Raw genomic sequence first — 14,245 nt, 5'->3', positions numbered from 1 at the left:
AAGCGTAGTTCACGGGTTAATGAAGGTTTTGACATTTCAACCTTACATCCACATGAAAGTAATGCCTAATATCGAGTGCCCTACAGTAAGTGTTTTGCAGTCAAGTTGTTTTCTGTTAGTAGGTAAAAAATTATTCTAAATAATAGTAATCATAGCTATGGTCACCACTTACACATATAGAACTTGTAATGAAAAGAAAGAAAAAATATATATATATATGCAGTCAAACAACAGAATTGCATGATAACCTTGAATATATTGAATAAAGGACTGCAAAAAAACATCTTTTTTACTAGTTGCTTGAATTGACCCTTGGCTATTTTTAGCTGAATTCCCCTCCCACTCTAAAAAAGAAAATAATAATAACAATAGAACAAAACTAAAAATAAAACAAAGGGGGAGTGTCATGTTTTAGAGATTTGCAATAGCTCTAGAGCCCTGACACAATGAACTTCAGTGAAATTCTAATACTGACTTATGAGCTTTTGGTACATGTGGGAGACTTTAAACAAAACAAAAAAAATGACCACAAACTGTCAATTAACATAGTTTTCAATATGATATTGCATATTATTTAATAAGGTATTCACAGTTTTTAAAAAGTCCAACTGTTTGTAGACACTTAAAAGCCTACAATAAACACTGACTCCAGACATGCGCAGTACTATGCTGCTGCCCCTTTAAAGTAAAATACAGCTTTACTTAGTCAGCGTAGACAATATTGCGGATTTTGTCAATATTCTAATATGAATATGTCAATATTCTCCCCCCTTACGTCTTTATTTCTATTTATTGTATGCTTTTCACATGATACCAAAACAGCGTCTTTTTTCTTCGCTAATTTGATGTCATGTACACAATAAAAGAGATGCGCCCGTGCTCATGGCGAGTCCCCAAGGGACCCAAGATGCCCAAATAGACCTCTATTTTTTGTCATCCACAATCTCGGCGAGCTGTGCGTGGCGTAACCGTATTACAGGCCTGGGATCCTGGTTATTGTCCTCCCCATTAATGCGCGGGTTGGGATAACCTTGCAAGAGTGTTGTACAGCATATTCGCTCGGAAATATCGGTGCTTGGGGCCTTCGGGTTCTTTACAGCCTTCCGTAAAAGCCTTGTGCTGCCATACCGATTGGGTAATCCGTATGTATGGTTTCCGTTTTGTTCTTCAGACCGGGTTCGATCCCAGGCCAATGGGCTTTTTTTTATTCGTTTTCGTTCTTTGTGCTTGACCCCCCTAATGCTGATTGGTTTTGCGCAAAAATAATAAAAAAAAGTGAGTTTGCAAAATAAGCTAGCTGGATTTATTGATTATATGTATTCAATTTGTTCCTAGGAAGTTAACAAAAAACACAAAGCAAAGAGTTTGAGGAAGTAAACAAGTATGTGAACTTTAATGTTCTATTTGAAAGGGCGCATTTTGTACAGGGAAGCATACATAGAATGCTTAACTGGTGGAGAGGGGAGAGGTAACAGTTTATTGAGCATAATGTCAACAATAGCAGGGGGAAGGGTGGGGCACTCTCTTTATACAATATTGCAGTTGTAACCTATTATTAAATAAGTTTGTAACATGTCTTTGTTTATTAAGCAAGGTCTTTTTCTGAGACAAGCAAACTCAAGTAAGGCTGTTGAAATAACAGGTGAGTGTTAAAAAAAACATTTATCTGATTAGAAAACTACTGTAGATTCCTTTGCACCAAAATAAGAACAAACTTCATTTTGTTTGTTATTTATGAGAAACGAGATGAGCTCTACAAAGCCATAAAGAAATATGTATTGCTCATCTAAATTATACAAGTAAATGATAATATTAAAAAAGAACTACTGTAAGTAATTAGAGTGGTTTTCATTAACCCGTGAAACAAAGTGTGATAGTTAAACGGTAATAGTTCGTAAAACACAAAAAAGAACAATAGAATCAGATCACAACAAAGTGTAATACGCTAAAGCGTAGTTCACGGGTTAATGAAGGTTTTGACATTTCAACCTTACATCCACATGGAAGTAATGCCTAATATCGAGTGCCCTACAGTAAGTGTTTTGCAGTCAAGTTGTTTTCTGTTAGTAGGTAAAAAATTATTCTAAATAATAGTAATCATAGCTATAGTCACCACTTACACATATAGAACTTGTAATAAAAAGAAAGAAAAAAAATATATATATATATATGCAGTCAAACAACGGAATTGCATGATAACCTTGAATATATTGAATAAAGGACTGCAAAAAAACATCTTTTGTACTAGTTGCTTGAATTGACCCTTGGCTATTTTTAGCTGAATTCCCCTCCCCCTCTAAAAAAGAAAATAATAATAATAATAGAACAAAACTAAAAATAAAACAAAGGGGGAGTGTCATGTTTAAGAGATTTGCAATAGCTCTAGAGCCCTGACACAATGAACTTCAGTGAAATTCTAATACTGACTTATGAGCTTTTGGTACATGTGGGAGACTTTAAACAAAACAAAAAAAATGACCACAAACTGTCAATTAACATAGTTTTCAATATAATATTGCATATTATTTAATAAGGTATTCACAGTTTTTAAAAAGTTCAACTGTTTGTAGACACTTAAAAGCCTACAATAAACACTGACTCCAGACATGCGCAGTACTATGCTGCTGCCCCTTTAAAGTAAAATACAGCTTTACTTAGTCAGCGTAGACAATATTGCGGATTTTGTCAATATTCTAATATGAATATGTCAATATTCTCCCCCTTTACGTCTTTATTTCTGTTTATTTTATGCTTTTCACATGATACCAAAACAGCGTCTTTTTTCTTCGCTAATTTGATGTCATGTACACAATAAAAGAGATGCGCCCGTGCTCATGGCGAGTCCCCAAGGGACCCAAGACGCCCAAATAGACCTCTATTTTTTGTCATCCACAATCTCGGCGAGCTGTGCGTGGCGTAACCGTATTACAGGCCTGGGATCCTGGTTATTGTCCTCCCCATTAATGCGCGGGTTGGGATAACCTTGCAAGAGTGTTGTACAGCATATTCGCTCGGAAATATCGGTGCTTGGGGCCTTCGGGTTCTTTACAGCCTTCCGTAAAAGCCTTGTGCTGCCATACCGATTGGGTAATCCGTATGTATGGTTTCCGTTTTGTTCTTCAGACCGGGTTCGATCCCAGGCCAATGGGCTTTTTTTTATTCGTTTTCTTTCTTTGTGCTTGACACCCCTAATCCTGATTGGTTTTGCGCAAAAATAATAAAAAAAAGTGAGTTTGCGAAATAAGCTTGCTGGATTTATTTATTATATGTATTCAATTTGTTCCTAGGAAGTTAACGAAAAACACAAAGCAAAGAGTTTGAGGAAGTAAACAAGTATGTGAACTTTAATGTTCTATTTGAAAGGGCGCATTTTGTACAGGGAAGCATACATAGAATGCTTAACTGGTGGAGAGGGGAGAGGTAACAGTTTATTGAGCATAATGTCAACAATAGCAGGGGGAAGGGAGGGGCACTCTCTTTATACAATATTGCAGTTGTAACCTATTATTAAATAAGTTTGTAACATGTCTTTGTTTATTAAGCAAGGTCTTTTTCTGAGACAAGCAAACTCAAGTAAGGCTGTTGAAATAACAGGTGAGTGTTAAAAAAAAACATTTATCTGATTAGAAAACTACTGTAGATTCCTTTGCACCAAAATAAGAACAAACTTCATTTTGTTTGTTATTTATGAGAAACGAGATGAGCTCTACAAAGCCATAAAGAAATATGTATTGCTCATCTAAATTATACAAGTAAATGATAATATTAAAAAAGAACTACTGTAAGTAATTAGAGTGGTTTTCATTAACCCGTGAAACAAAGTGTGATAGTTAAACGGTAATAGTTAGTAAAACACAAAAAAGAACAATAGAATCAGATCACAACAAAGTGTAATACGCTAAAGCGTAGTTCACGGGTTAATGAAGGTTTTGACATTTCAACCTTACATCCACATGGAAGTAATGCCTAATATCGAGTGCCCTACAGTAAGTGTTTTGCAGTCAAGTTGTTTTCTGTTAGTAGGTAAAAAATTATTCTAAATAATAGTAATGATAGCTATAGTCACCACTTACACATATAGAACTTGTAATAAAAAGAAAGAAAAAAAATATATATATATATGCAGTCAAACAACGGAATTGCATGATAACCTTGAATATATTGAATAAAGGACTGCAAAAAAACATCTTTTTTACTAGTTGCTTGAATTGACCCTTGGCTATTTTTAGCTGAATTCCCCTCCCACTCTAAAAAAGAAAATAATAATAATAATAGAACAAAACTAAAAATAAAACAAAGGGGGAGTGTCATGTTTAAGAGATTTGCAATAGCTCTAGAGCCATGACACAATGAACTTCAGTGAAATTCGAATACTGACTTATGAGCTTTTGGTACATGTGGGAGACTTTAAACAAAACAAAAAAAATGACCACAAACTGTCAATTAACATAGTTTTCAATATAATATTGCATATTATTTAATAAGGTATTCACAGTTTTTAAAAAGTTCAACTGTTTGTAGACACTTAAAAGCCTACAATAAACACTGACTCCAGACATGCGCAGTACTATGCTGCTGCCCCTTTAAAGTAAAATACAGCTTTACTTAGTCAGCGTAGACAATATTGCGGATTTTGTCAATATTCTAATATGAATATGTCAATATTCTCCCCCCTTACGTCTTTATTTCTATTTATTTTATGCTTTTCACATGATACCAAAACAGCGTCTTTTTTCTTCGCTAATTTGATGTCATGTACACAATAAAAGAGATGCGCCCGTGCTCATGGCGAGTCCCCAAGGGACCCAAGACGCCCAAATAGATCTCTATTTTTTGTCAGCCACAATCTCGGCGAGCTGTGCGTGGCGTAACCGTATTACAGGCCTGGGATCCTGGTTATTGTCCTCCCCATTAATGCGCGGGTTGGGATAACCTTGCAAGAGTGTTGTACAGCATATTCGCTCGGAAATATCGGTGCTTGGGGCCTTCGGGTTCTTTACAGCCTTCCGTAAAAGCCTTGTGCTGCCATACCGATTGGGTAATCCGTATGTATGGTTTCCGTTTTGTTCTTCAGACCGGGTTCGATCCCAGGCCAATGGGCTTTTTTTTATTCGTTTTCTTTCTTTGTGCTTGACACCCCTAATCCTGATTGGTTTTGCGCAAAAATAATAAAAAAAAGTGAGTTTGCGAAATAAGCTTGCTGGATTTATTTATTATATGTATTCAATTTGTTCCTAGGAAGTTAACAAAAAACACAAAGCAAAGAGTTTGAGGAAGTAAACAAGTATGTGAATTTTAATGTTCTATTTGAAGGGGCGCATTTTGTACAGGGAAGCATACATAGAATGCTTAACTGGTGGAGAGGGGAGAGGTAACAGTTTATTGAGCATAATGTCAACAATAGCAGGGGGAAGGGAGGGGCACTCTCTTCATACAATATTGCAGTTGTTACCTATTATTAAATAAGTTTGTAAGATATATTTGTTTATTAATCAAGGTCTATTTCTGAGACAAGCAAACTCAAGTAAGAGCTGTTGAAATAACAGGTGAGTGTTAAAAAAAAACAATTATCTGATTAGAAAACTACTGTGGATTCCTTTGCACCAAAATAAGAACAAACTTCATTTTGTTTGTTATTTATGAGGAACGAGATGAGCTCTTCAAGGCCAAGAAGAAATATGTATTGCTCATCTAAATTATACAAGTAAATAATAATATTAAAAAAGAATTACTGTAAGTAATTAGAGTGGTTTTCATTAACCCGTGAAACAAAGTGTGATAGTTAAACGGTAATAGTTAGTAAAACACAAAAAAGAACAATAGAATCAGATCACAACAAAGTGTAATACGCTAAAGCGTAGTTCACGGGTTAATGAAGGTTTTGACATTTCAACCTTACATCCACATGAAAGTAATGCCTAATATCGAGTGCCCTACAGTAAGTGTTTTGCAGTCAAGTGGTTTTCTGTTAGTAGGTAAAAATATTCTAAATAATAGTAATCATAGCTATGGTCACCACTTACACATATAGAACTTGTAATGAAAAGAAAGAAAAAATATATATATATGCAGTCAAACAACAGAATTGCATGATAACCTTGAATATATTGAATAAAGGACTGCAAAAAAACATCTTTTGTACTAGTTGCTTGAATTGACCCTTGGCTATTTTTAGCTGAATTCCCCTCCCCCTCTAAAAAAGAAAATAATAATAATAATAATAGAACAAAACTAAAAATAAAACAAAGGGGGAGTGTCATGTTTAAGAGATTTGCAATAGCTCTAGAGCCCTGACACAATGAACTTCAGTGAAATTCTAATACTGACTTATGAGCTTTTGGTACATGTGGAAGACTTTAAACAAAACAAAAAAAAATGACCACAAACTGTCAATTAACATAGTTTTCAATATAATATTGCATATTATTTAATAAGGTATTGACAGCTTTTAAAAAGTTCAACTGTTTGTAGACACTTAAAAGCCTACAATAAACACTGACTCCAGACATGCGCAGTACTATGCTGCTGCCCCTTTAAAGTAAAATACAGCTTTACTTAGTCAGCGTAGACAATATTGCGGATTTTGTCAATATTCTAATATGAATATGTCAATATTCTCCCACCTTACGTCTTTATTTCTAATTATTTTATGCTTTTCACATGATACCAAAACAGCGTCTTTTTTCTTCGCTAATTTGATGTCATGTACACAATAAAAGAGATGCGCCCGTGCGCATGGCGAATCCCCAAGGGACCCAAGACGCCCAAATAGACCTCTATTTTTTGTCATCCACAATCTCGGCGAGCTGTGCGTGGCGTAACCGTATTACAGGCCTGGGATCCTGGTTATTGTCCTCCCCATTAATGCGCGGGTTGGGATAACCTTGCAAGAGTGTTGTACAGCATATTCGCTCGGAAATATCGGTGCTTGGGGCCTTCGGGTTCTTTACAGCCTTCCGTAAAAGCCTTGTGCTGCCATACCGATTGGGTAATCCGTATGTATGGTTTCCGTTTTGTTCTTCAGACCGGGTTCGATCCCAGGCCAATGGGCTTTTTTTTATTCGTTTTCTTTCTTTGTGCTTGACCCCCCTAATGCTTATTGGTTTTGCGCAAAAATAATAAAAAAAAGTGAGTTTGCAAAATAAGCTAGCTGGATTTATTGATTATATGTATTCAATTTGTTCCTAGGAAGTTAACAAAAAACACAAAGCAAAGAGTTTGAGGAAGTAAACAAGTATGTGAACTTTAATGTTCTATTTGAAGGGGCGCATTTTGTACAGGGAAGCATACATAGAATGCTTAACTGGTGGAGAGGGGAGAGGTAACAGTTTATTGAGCATAATGTCAACAATAGCAGGGGGAAGGGAGGGGCACTCTCTTTATACAATATTGCAGTTGTAACCTATTATTAAATAAGTTTGTAACATGTCTTTGTTTATTAAGCAAGGTCTTTTTCTGAGACAAGCAAACTCAAGTAAGGCTGTTGAAATAACAGGTGAGTGTTAAAAAAAACATTTATCTGATTAGAAAACTACTGTAGATTCCTTTGCACCAAAATAAGAACAAACTTCATTTTGTTTGTTATTTATGAGAAACGAGATGAGCTCTACAAAGCCATAAAGAAATATGTATTGCTCATCTAAATTATACAAGTAAATGATAATATTAAAAAAGAACTACTGTAAGTAATTAGAGTGGTTTTCATTAACCCGTGAAACAAAGTGTGATAGTTAAACGGTAATAGTTAGTAAAACACAAAAAAGAACAATAGAATCAGATCACAACAAAGTGCAATACGCTAAAGCGTAGTTCACGGGTTAATGAAGGTTTTGACATTTCAACCTTACATCCACATGGAAGTAATGCCTAATATCGAGTGCCCTACAGTAAGTGTTTTGCAGTCAAGTTGTTTTCTGTTAGTAGGTAAAAAAATATTCTAAATAATAGTAATCATAGCTATGGTCACCACTTACACATATAGAACTTGTAATGAAAAGAAAGAAAAAATATATATATATGCAGTCAAACAACAGAATTGCATGATAACCTTGAATATATTGAATAAAGGACTGCAAAAAAACATCTTTTGTACTAGTTACTTGAATTGACCCTTGGCTATTTTTAGCTGAATTCCCCTCCCCCTCTAAAAATGAAAATAATAATAATAATAATAATAGAACAAAACTAAAAATAAAACAAAGGGGGAGTGTCATGTTTAAGAGATTTGCAATAGCTCTAGAGCCCTGACACAATGAACTTCAGTGAAATTCTAATACTGACTTATGAGCTTTTGGTACATGTGGAAGACTTTAAACAAAACAAAAAAAAATGACCACAAACTGTCAATTAACATAGTTTTCAATATAATATTGCATATTATTTAATAAGGTATTGACAGCTTTTAAAAAGTTCAACTGTTTGTAGACACTTAAAAGCCTACAATAAACACTGACTCCAGACATGCGCAGTACTATGCTGCTGCCCCTTTAAAGTAAAATACAGCTTTACTTAGTCAGCGTAGACAATATTGCGGATTTTGTCAATATTCTAATATGAATATGTCAATATTCTCCCACCTTACGTCTTTATTTCTAATTATTTTATGCTTTTCACATGATACCAAAACAGCGTCTTTTTTCTTCGCTAATTTGATGTCATGTACACAATAAAAGAGATGCGCCCGTGCGCATGGCGAATCCCCAAGGGACCCAAGACGCCCAAATAGACCTCTATTTTTTGTCATCCACAATCTCGGCGAGCTGTGCGTGGCGTAACCGTATTACAGGCCTGGGATCCTGGTTATTGTCCTCCCCATTAATGCGCGGGTTGGGATAACCTTGCAAGAGTGTTGTACAGCATATTCGCTCGGAAATATCGGTGCTTGGGGCCTTCGGGTTCTTTACAGCCTTCCGTAAAAGCCTTGTGCTGCCATACCGATTGGGTAATCCGTATGTATGGTTTCCGTTTTGTTCTTCAGACCGGGTTCGATCCCAGGCCAATGGGCTTTTTTTTATTCGTTTTCTTTCTTTGTGCTTGACCCCCCTAATGCTAATTGGTTTTGCGCAAAAATAATAAAAAAAAAGTGAGTTTGCAAAATAAGCTAGCTGGATTTATTGATTATATGTATTCAATTTGTTCCTAGGAAGTTAACAAAAAACACAAAGCAAAGAGTTTGAGGAAGTAAACAAGTATGTGAACTTTAATGTTCTATTTGAAGGGGCGCATTTTGTACAGGGAAGCATACATAGAATGCTTAACTGGTGGAGAGGGGAGAGGTAACAGTTTATTGAGCATAATGTCAACAATAGCAGGGGGAAGGGAGGGGCACTCTCTTTATACAATATTGCAGTTGTAACCTATTATTAAATAAGTTTGTAACATGTCTTTGTTTATTAAGCAAGGTCTTTTTCTGAGACAAGCAAACTCAAGTAAGGCTGTTGAAATAACAGGTGAGTGTTAAAAAAAAAACATTTATCTGATTAGAAAACTACTGTAGATTCCTTTGCACCAAAATAAGAACAAACTTCATTTTGTTTGTTATTTATGAGAAACGAGATGAGCTCTACAAAGCCATAAAGAAATATGTATTGCTCATCTAAATTATACAAGTAAATGATAATATTAAAAAAGAACTACTGTAAGTAATTAGAGTGGTTTTCATTAACCCGTGAAACAAAGTGTGATAGTTAAACGGTAATAGTTAGTAAAACACAAAAAAGAACAATAGAATCAGATCACAACAAAGTGCAATACGCTAAAGCGTAGTTCACGGGTTAATGAAGGTTTTGACATTTCAACCTTACATCCACATGGAAGTAATGCCTAATATCGAGTGCCCTACAGTAAGTGTTTTGCAGTCAAGTTGTTTTCTGTTAGTAGGTAAAAAAATATTCTAAATAATAGTAATCATAGCTATAGTCACCACTTACACATATAGAACTTGTAATGAAAAGAAAGAAAAATATATATATATATATGCAGTCAAACAACGGAATTGCATGATAACCTTGAATATATTGAATAAAGGACTGCAAAAAACATCTTTTGTACTAGTTGCTTGAATTGACCCTTGGCTATTTTTAGCTGAATTCCCCTCCCCCTCTAAAAAAGAAAATAATAATAATAATAGAACAAAACTAAAAATAAAACAAAGGGGGAGTGTCATGTTTAAGAGATTTGCAATAGCTCTAGAGCCCTGACACAATGAACTTCAGTGAAATTCTAATACTGACTTATGAGCTTTTGGTACATGTGGAAGACTTTAAACAAAACAAAAAAAATGACCACAAACTGTCAATTAACATAGTTTTCAATATAATATTGCATATTATTTAATAAGGTATTGACAGCTTTTAAACAGTTCAACTGTTTGTAGACACTTAAAAGCCTACAATAAACACTGACTCCAGACATGCGCAGTACTATGCTGCTGCCCCTTTAAAGTAAAATACAGCTTTACTTAGTCAGCGTAGACAATATTCCGGATTTTGTCAATATTCTAATATGAATATGTCAATATTCTCCCCCCTTACGTCTTTATTTCTATTTATTTTATGCTTTTCACATGATACCAAAACAGCGTCTTTTTTCTTCGCTAATTTGATGTCATGTACACAATAAAAGAGATGCGCCCGTGCGCATGGCGAGTCCCCAAGGGACCCAAGACGCCCAAAAAGACCTCTATTTTTTGTCATCCACAATCTCGGCGAGCTGTGCGTGGCGTAACCGTATTACAGGCCTGGGATCCTGGTTATTGTCCTCCCCATTAATGCGCGGGTTGGGATAACCTTGCAAGAGTGTTGTACAGCATATTCGCTTGGAAATATCGGTGCTTGGGGCCTCCGGGTTCTTTACAGCCTTCCGTAAAAGCCTTGTGCTGCCATACCGATTGGGTAATCCGTATGTATGGTTTCCGTTTTGTTCTTCAGACCGGGTTCGATCCCAGGCCAATGGGCTTTTTTTTATTCGTTTTCTTTCTTTGTGCTTGACCCCCCTAATGCTAATTGGTTTTGCGCAAAAATAATAAAAAAAAGTGAGTTTGCAAAATAAGCTAGCTGGATTTATTGATTATGTGTATTCAATTTGTTCCTAGGAAGTTAACAAAAAACACAAAGCAAAGAGTTTAAGGAAGTAAACAAGTATGTGAACTTTAATGTTCTATTTGAAGGGGCGCATTTTGTACAGGGAATCATACATAGAATGCTTAACTGGTGGAGAGGGGAGAGGTAACAGTTTATTGAGCATAATGTCAACAATAGCAGGGGGAAGGGAGGGGCACTCTCTTCATACAATATTGCAGTTGTTACCTATTATTAAATAAGTTTGTAAGATATATTTGCTTATTAATCAAGGTCTATTTCTGAGACAAGCAAACTCAAGTAAGAGCTGTTGAAATAACAGGTGAGTGTTAAAAAAAAACAATTATCTGATTAGAAAACTACTGTAGATTCCTTTGCACCAAATAAGAACAAACTTCATTTTGTTTGTTATTTATGAGGAACGAGATGAGCTCTACAAGGCCAAGAAGAAATATGTATTGCTCATCTAAATTATACAAGTAAATAATAATATTAAAAAAGAATTACTGTAAGTAATTAGAGTGGTTTTCATTAATCCGTGAAACAAAGTGTGATAGTTAAACGGTAATAGTTAGTAAAATACAGAAAAGAACAATAGAATCAGATCACAACAAAGTGTAATACGCTAAAGCGTAGTTCACGGGTTAATGAAGGTTTTGACATTTCAACCTTACATCCACATGAAAGTAATGCCTAATATCGAGTGCCCTACAGTAAGTGTTTTGCAGTCAAGTTGTTTTCTGTTAGTAGGTAAAAAATTATTCTAAATAATAGTAATCATAGCTATGGTCACCACTTACACATATAGAACTTGTAATGAAAAGAAAGAAAAAATATATATATATGCAGTCAAACAACAGAATTGCATGATAACCTTGAATATATTGAATAAAGGACTGCAAAAAAACATCTTTTTTACTAGTTGCTTGAATTGACCCTTGGCTATTTTTAGCTGAATTCCCCTCCCACTCTAAAAAAGAAAATAATAATAATAGAACAAAACTAAAAATAAAACAAAGGGGGAGTGTCATGTTTAAGAGATTTGCAATAGCTCTAGAGCCCTGACACAATGAACTTCAGTGAAATTCTAATACTGACTTATGAGCTTTTGGTACATGTGGGAGACTTTAAACAAAACAAAAAAAATGACCACAAACTGTCAATTAACATAGTTTTCAATATAATATTGCATATTATTTAATAAGGTATTCACAGTTTTTAAAAAGTCCAACTGTTTGTAGACACTTAAAAGCCTACAATAAACACTGACTCCAGACATGCGCAGTACTATGCTGCTGCCCCTTTAAAGTAAAATACAGCTTTACTTAGTCAGCGTAGACAATATTGCGGATTTTGTCAATATTCTAATATGAATATGTCAATATTCTCCCCCCTTACGTCTTTATTTCTATTTATTTTATGCTTTTCACATGATACCAAAACAGCGTCTTTTTTCTTCGCTAATTTGATGTCATGTACACAATAAAAGAGATGCGCCCGTGCTCATGGCGAGTCCCCAAGGGACCCAAGACGCCCAAATAGACCTCTATTTTTTGTCATCCACAATCTCGGCGAGCTGTGCGTGGCGTAACCGTATTACAGGCCTGGGATCCTGGTTATTGTCCTCCCCATTAATGCGCGGGTTGGGATAACCTTGCAAGAGTGTTGTACAGCATATTCGCTCGGAAATATCGGTGCTTGGGGCCTTCGGGTTCTTTACAGCCTTCCGTAAAAGCCTTGTGCTGCCATACCGATTGGGTAATCCGTGTGTATGCTTTCCGTTTTGTTCTTCAGACCGGGTTCGATCCCAGGCCAATGGGCTTTTTTTTATTCGTTTTCTTTCTTTGTGCTTGACCCCCCTAATGCTGATTGGTTTTGCGCAAAAATAATAAAAAAAAGTGAGTTTGCAAAATAAGCTAGCTGGATTTATTGATTATATGTATTCAATTTGTTCCTAGGAAGTTAACAAAAAACACAAAGCAAAGAGTTTGAGGAAGTAAACAAGTATGTGAACTTTAATGTTCTATTTGAAAGGGCGCATTTTGTACAGGGAAGCATACATAGAATGCTTAACTGGTGGAGAGGGGAGAGGTAACAGTTTATTGAGCATAATGTCAACAATAGCAGGGGGAAGGGAGGGGCACTCTCTTTATACAATATTGCAGTTGTAACCTATTATTAAATAAGTTTGTAACATGTCTTTCTTTATTAAGCAAGGTCTTTTTCTGAGACAAGCAAACTCAAGTAAGGCTGTTGAAATAACAGGTGAGTGTTAAAAAAAACATTTATCTGATTAGAAAACTACTGTAGATTCCTTTGCACCAAAATAAGAACAAACTTCATTTTGTTTGTTATTTATGAGAAACGAGATGAGCTCTACAAAGCCATAAAGAAATATGTATTGCTCATCTAAATTATACAAGTAAATGATAATATTAAAAAAGAACTACTGTAAGTAATTAGAGTGGTTTTCATTAACCCGTGAAACAAAGTGTGATAGTTAAACGGTAATAGTTAGTAAAACACAAAAAAGAACAATAGAATCAGATCACAACAAAGTGTAATACGCTAAAGCGTAGTTCACGGGTTAATGAAGGTTTTGACATTTCAACCTTACATCCACATGGAAGTAATGCCTAATATCGAGTGCCCTACAGTAAGTGTTTTGCAGTCAAGTTGTTTTCTGTTAGTAGGTAAAAAATTATTCTAAATAATAGTAATCATAGCTATAGTCACCACTTACACATATAGAACTTGTAATAAAAAGAAAGAAAAAAAAATATATATATATGCAGTCAAACAACGGAATTGCATGATAACCTTGAATATATTGAATAAAGGACTGCAAAAAAACATCTTTTGTACTAGTTGCTTGAATTGACCCTTGGCTATTTTTAGCTGAATTCCCCTCCCCCTCTAAAAAAGAAAATAATAATAATAATAGAACAAAACTAAAAATAAAACAAAGGGGGAGTGTCATGTTTAAGAAATTTGCAATAGCTCTAGAGCCCTGACACAATGAACTTCAGTGAAATTCTAATATTGACTTATGAGCTTTTGGTACATGTGGGAGACTTTAAACAAAACAAAAAAAATGACCACAAACTGTCAATTAACATAGTTTTCAATATAATATTGCATATTATTTAATAAGGTATTCACAGTTT

Source organism: Nematostella vectensis, chromosome 5 (genome assembly GCF_932526225.1).
Source record: "Nematostella vectensis chromosome 5, jaNemVect1.1, whole genome shotgun sequence".
Lineage (NCBI taxonomy): Eukaryota > Metazoa > Cnidaria > Anthozoa > Actiniaria > Edwardsiidae > Nematostella > Nematostella vectensis.
This window is presented reverse-complemented; position numbering follows the sequence as displayed.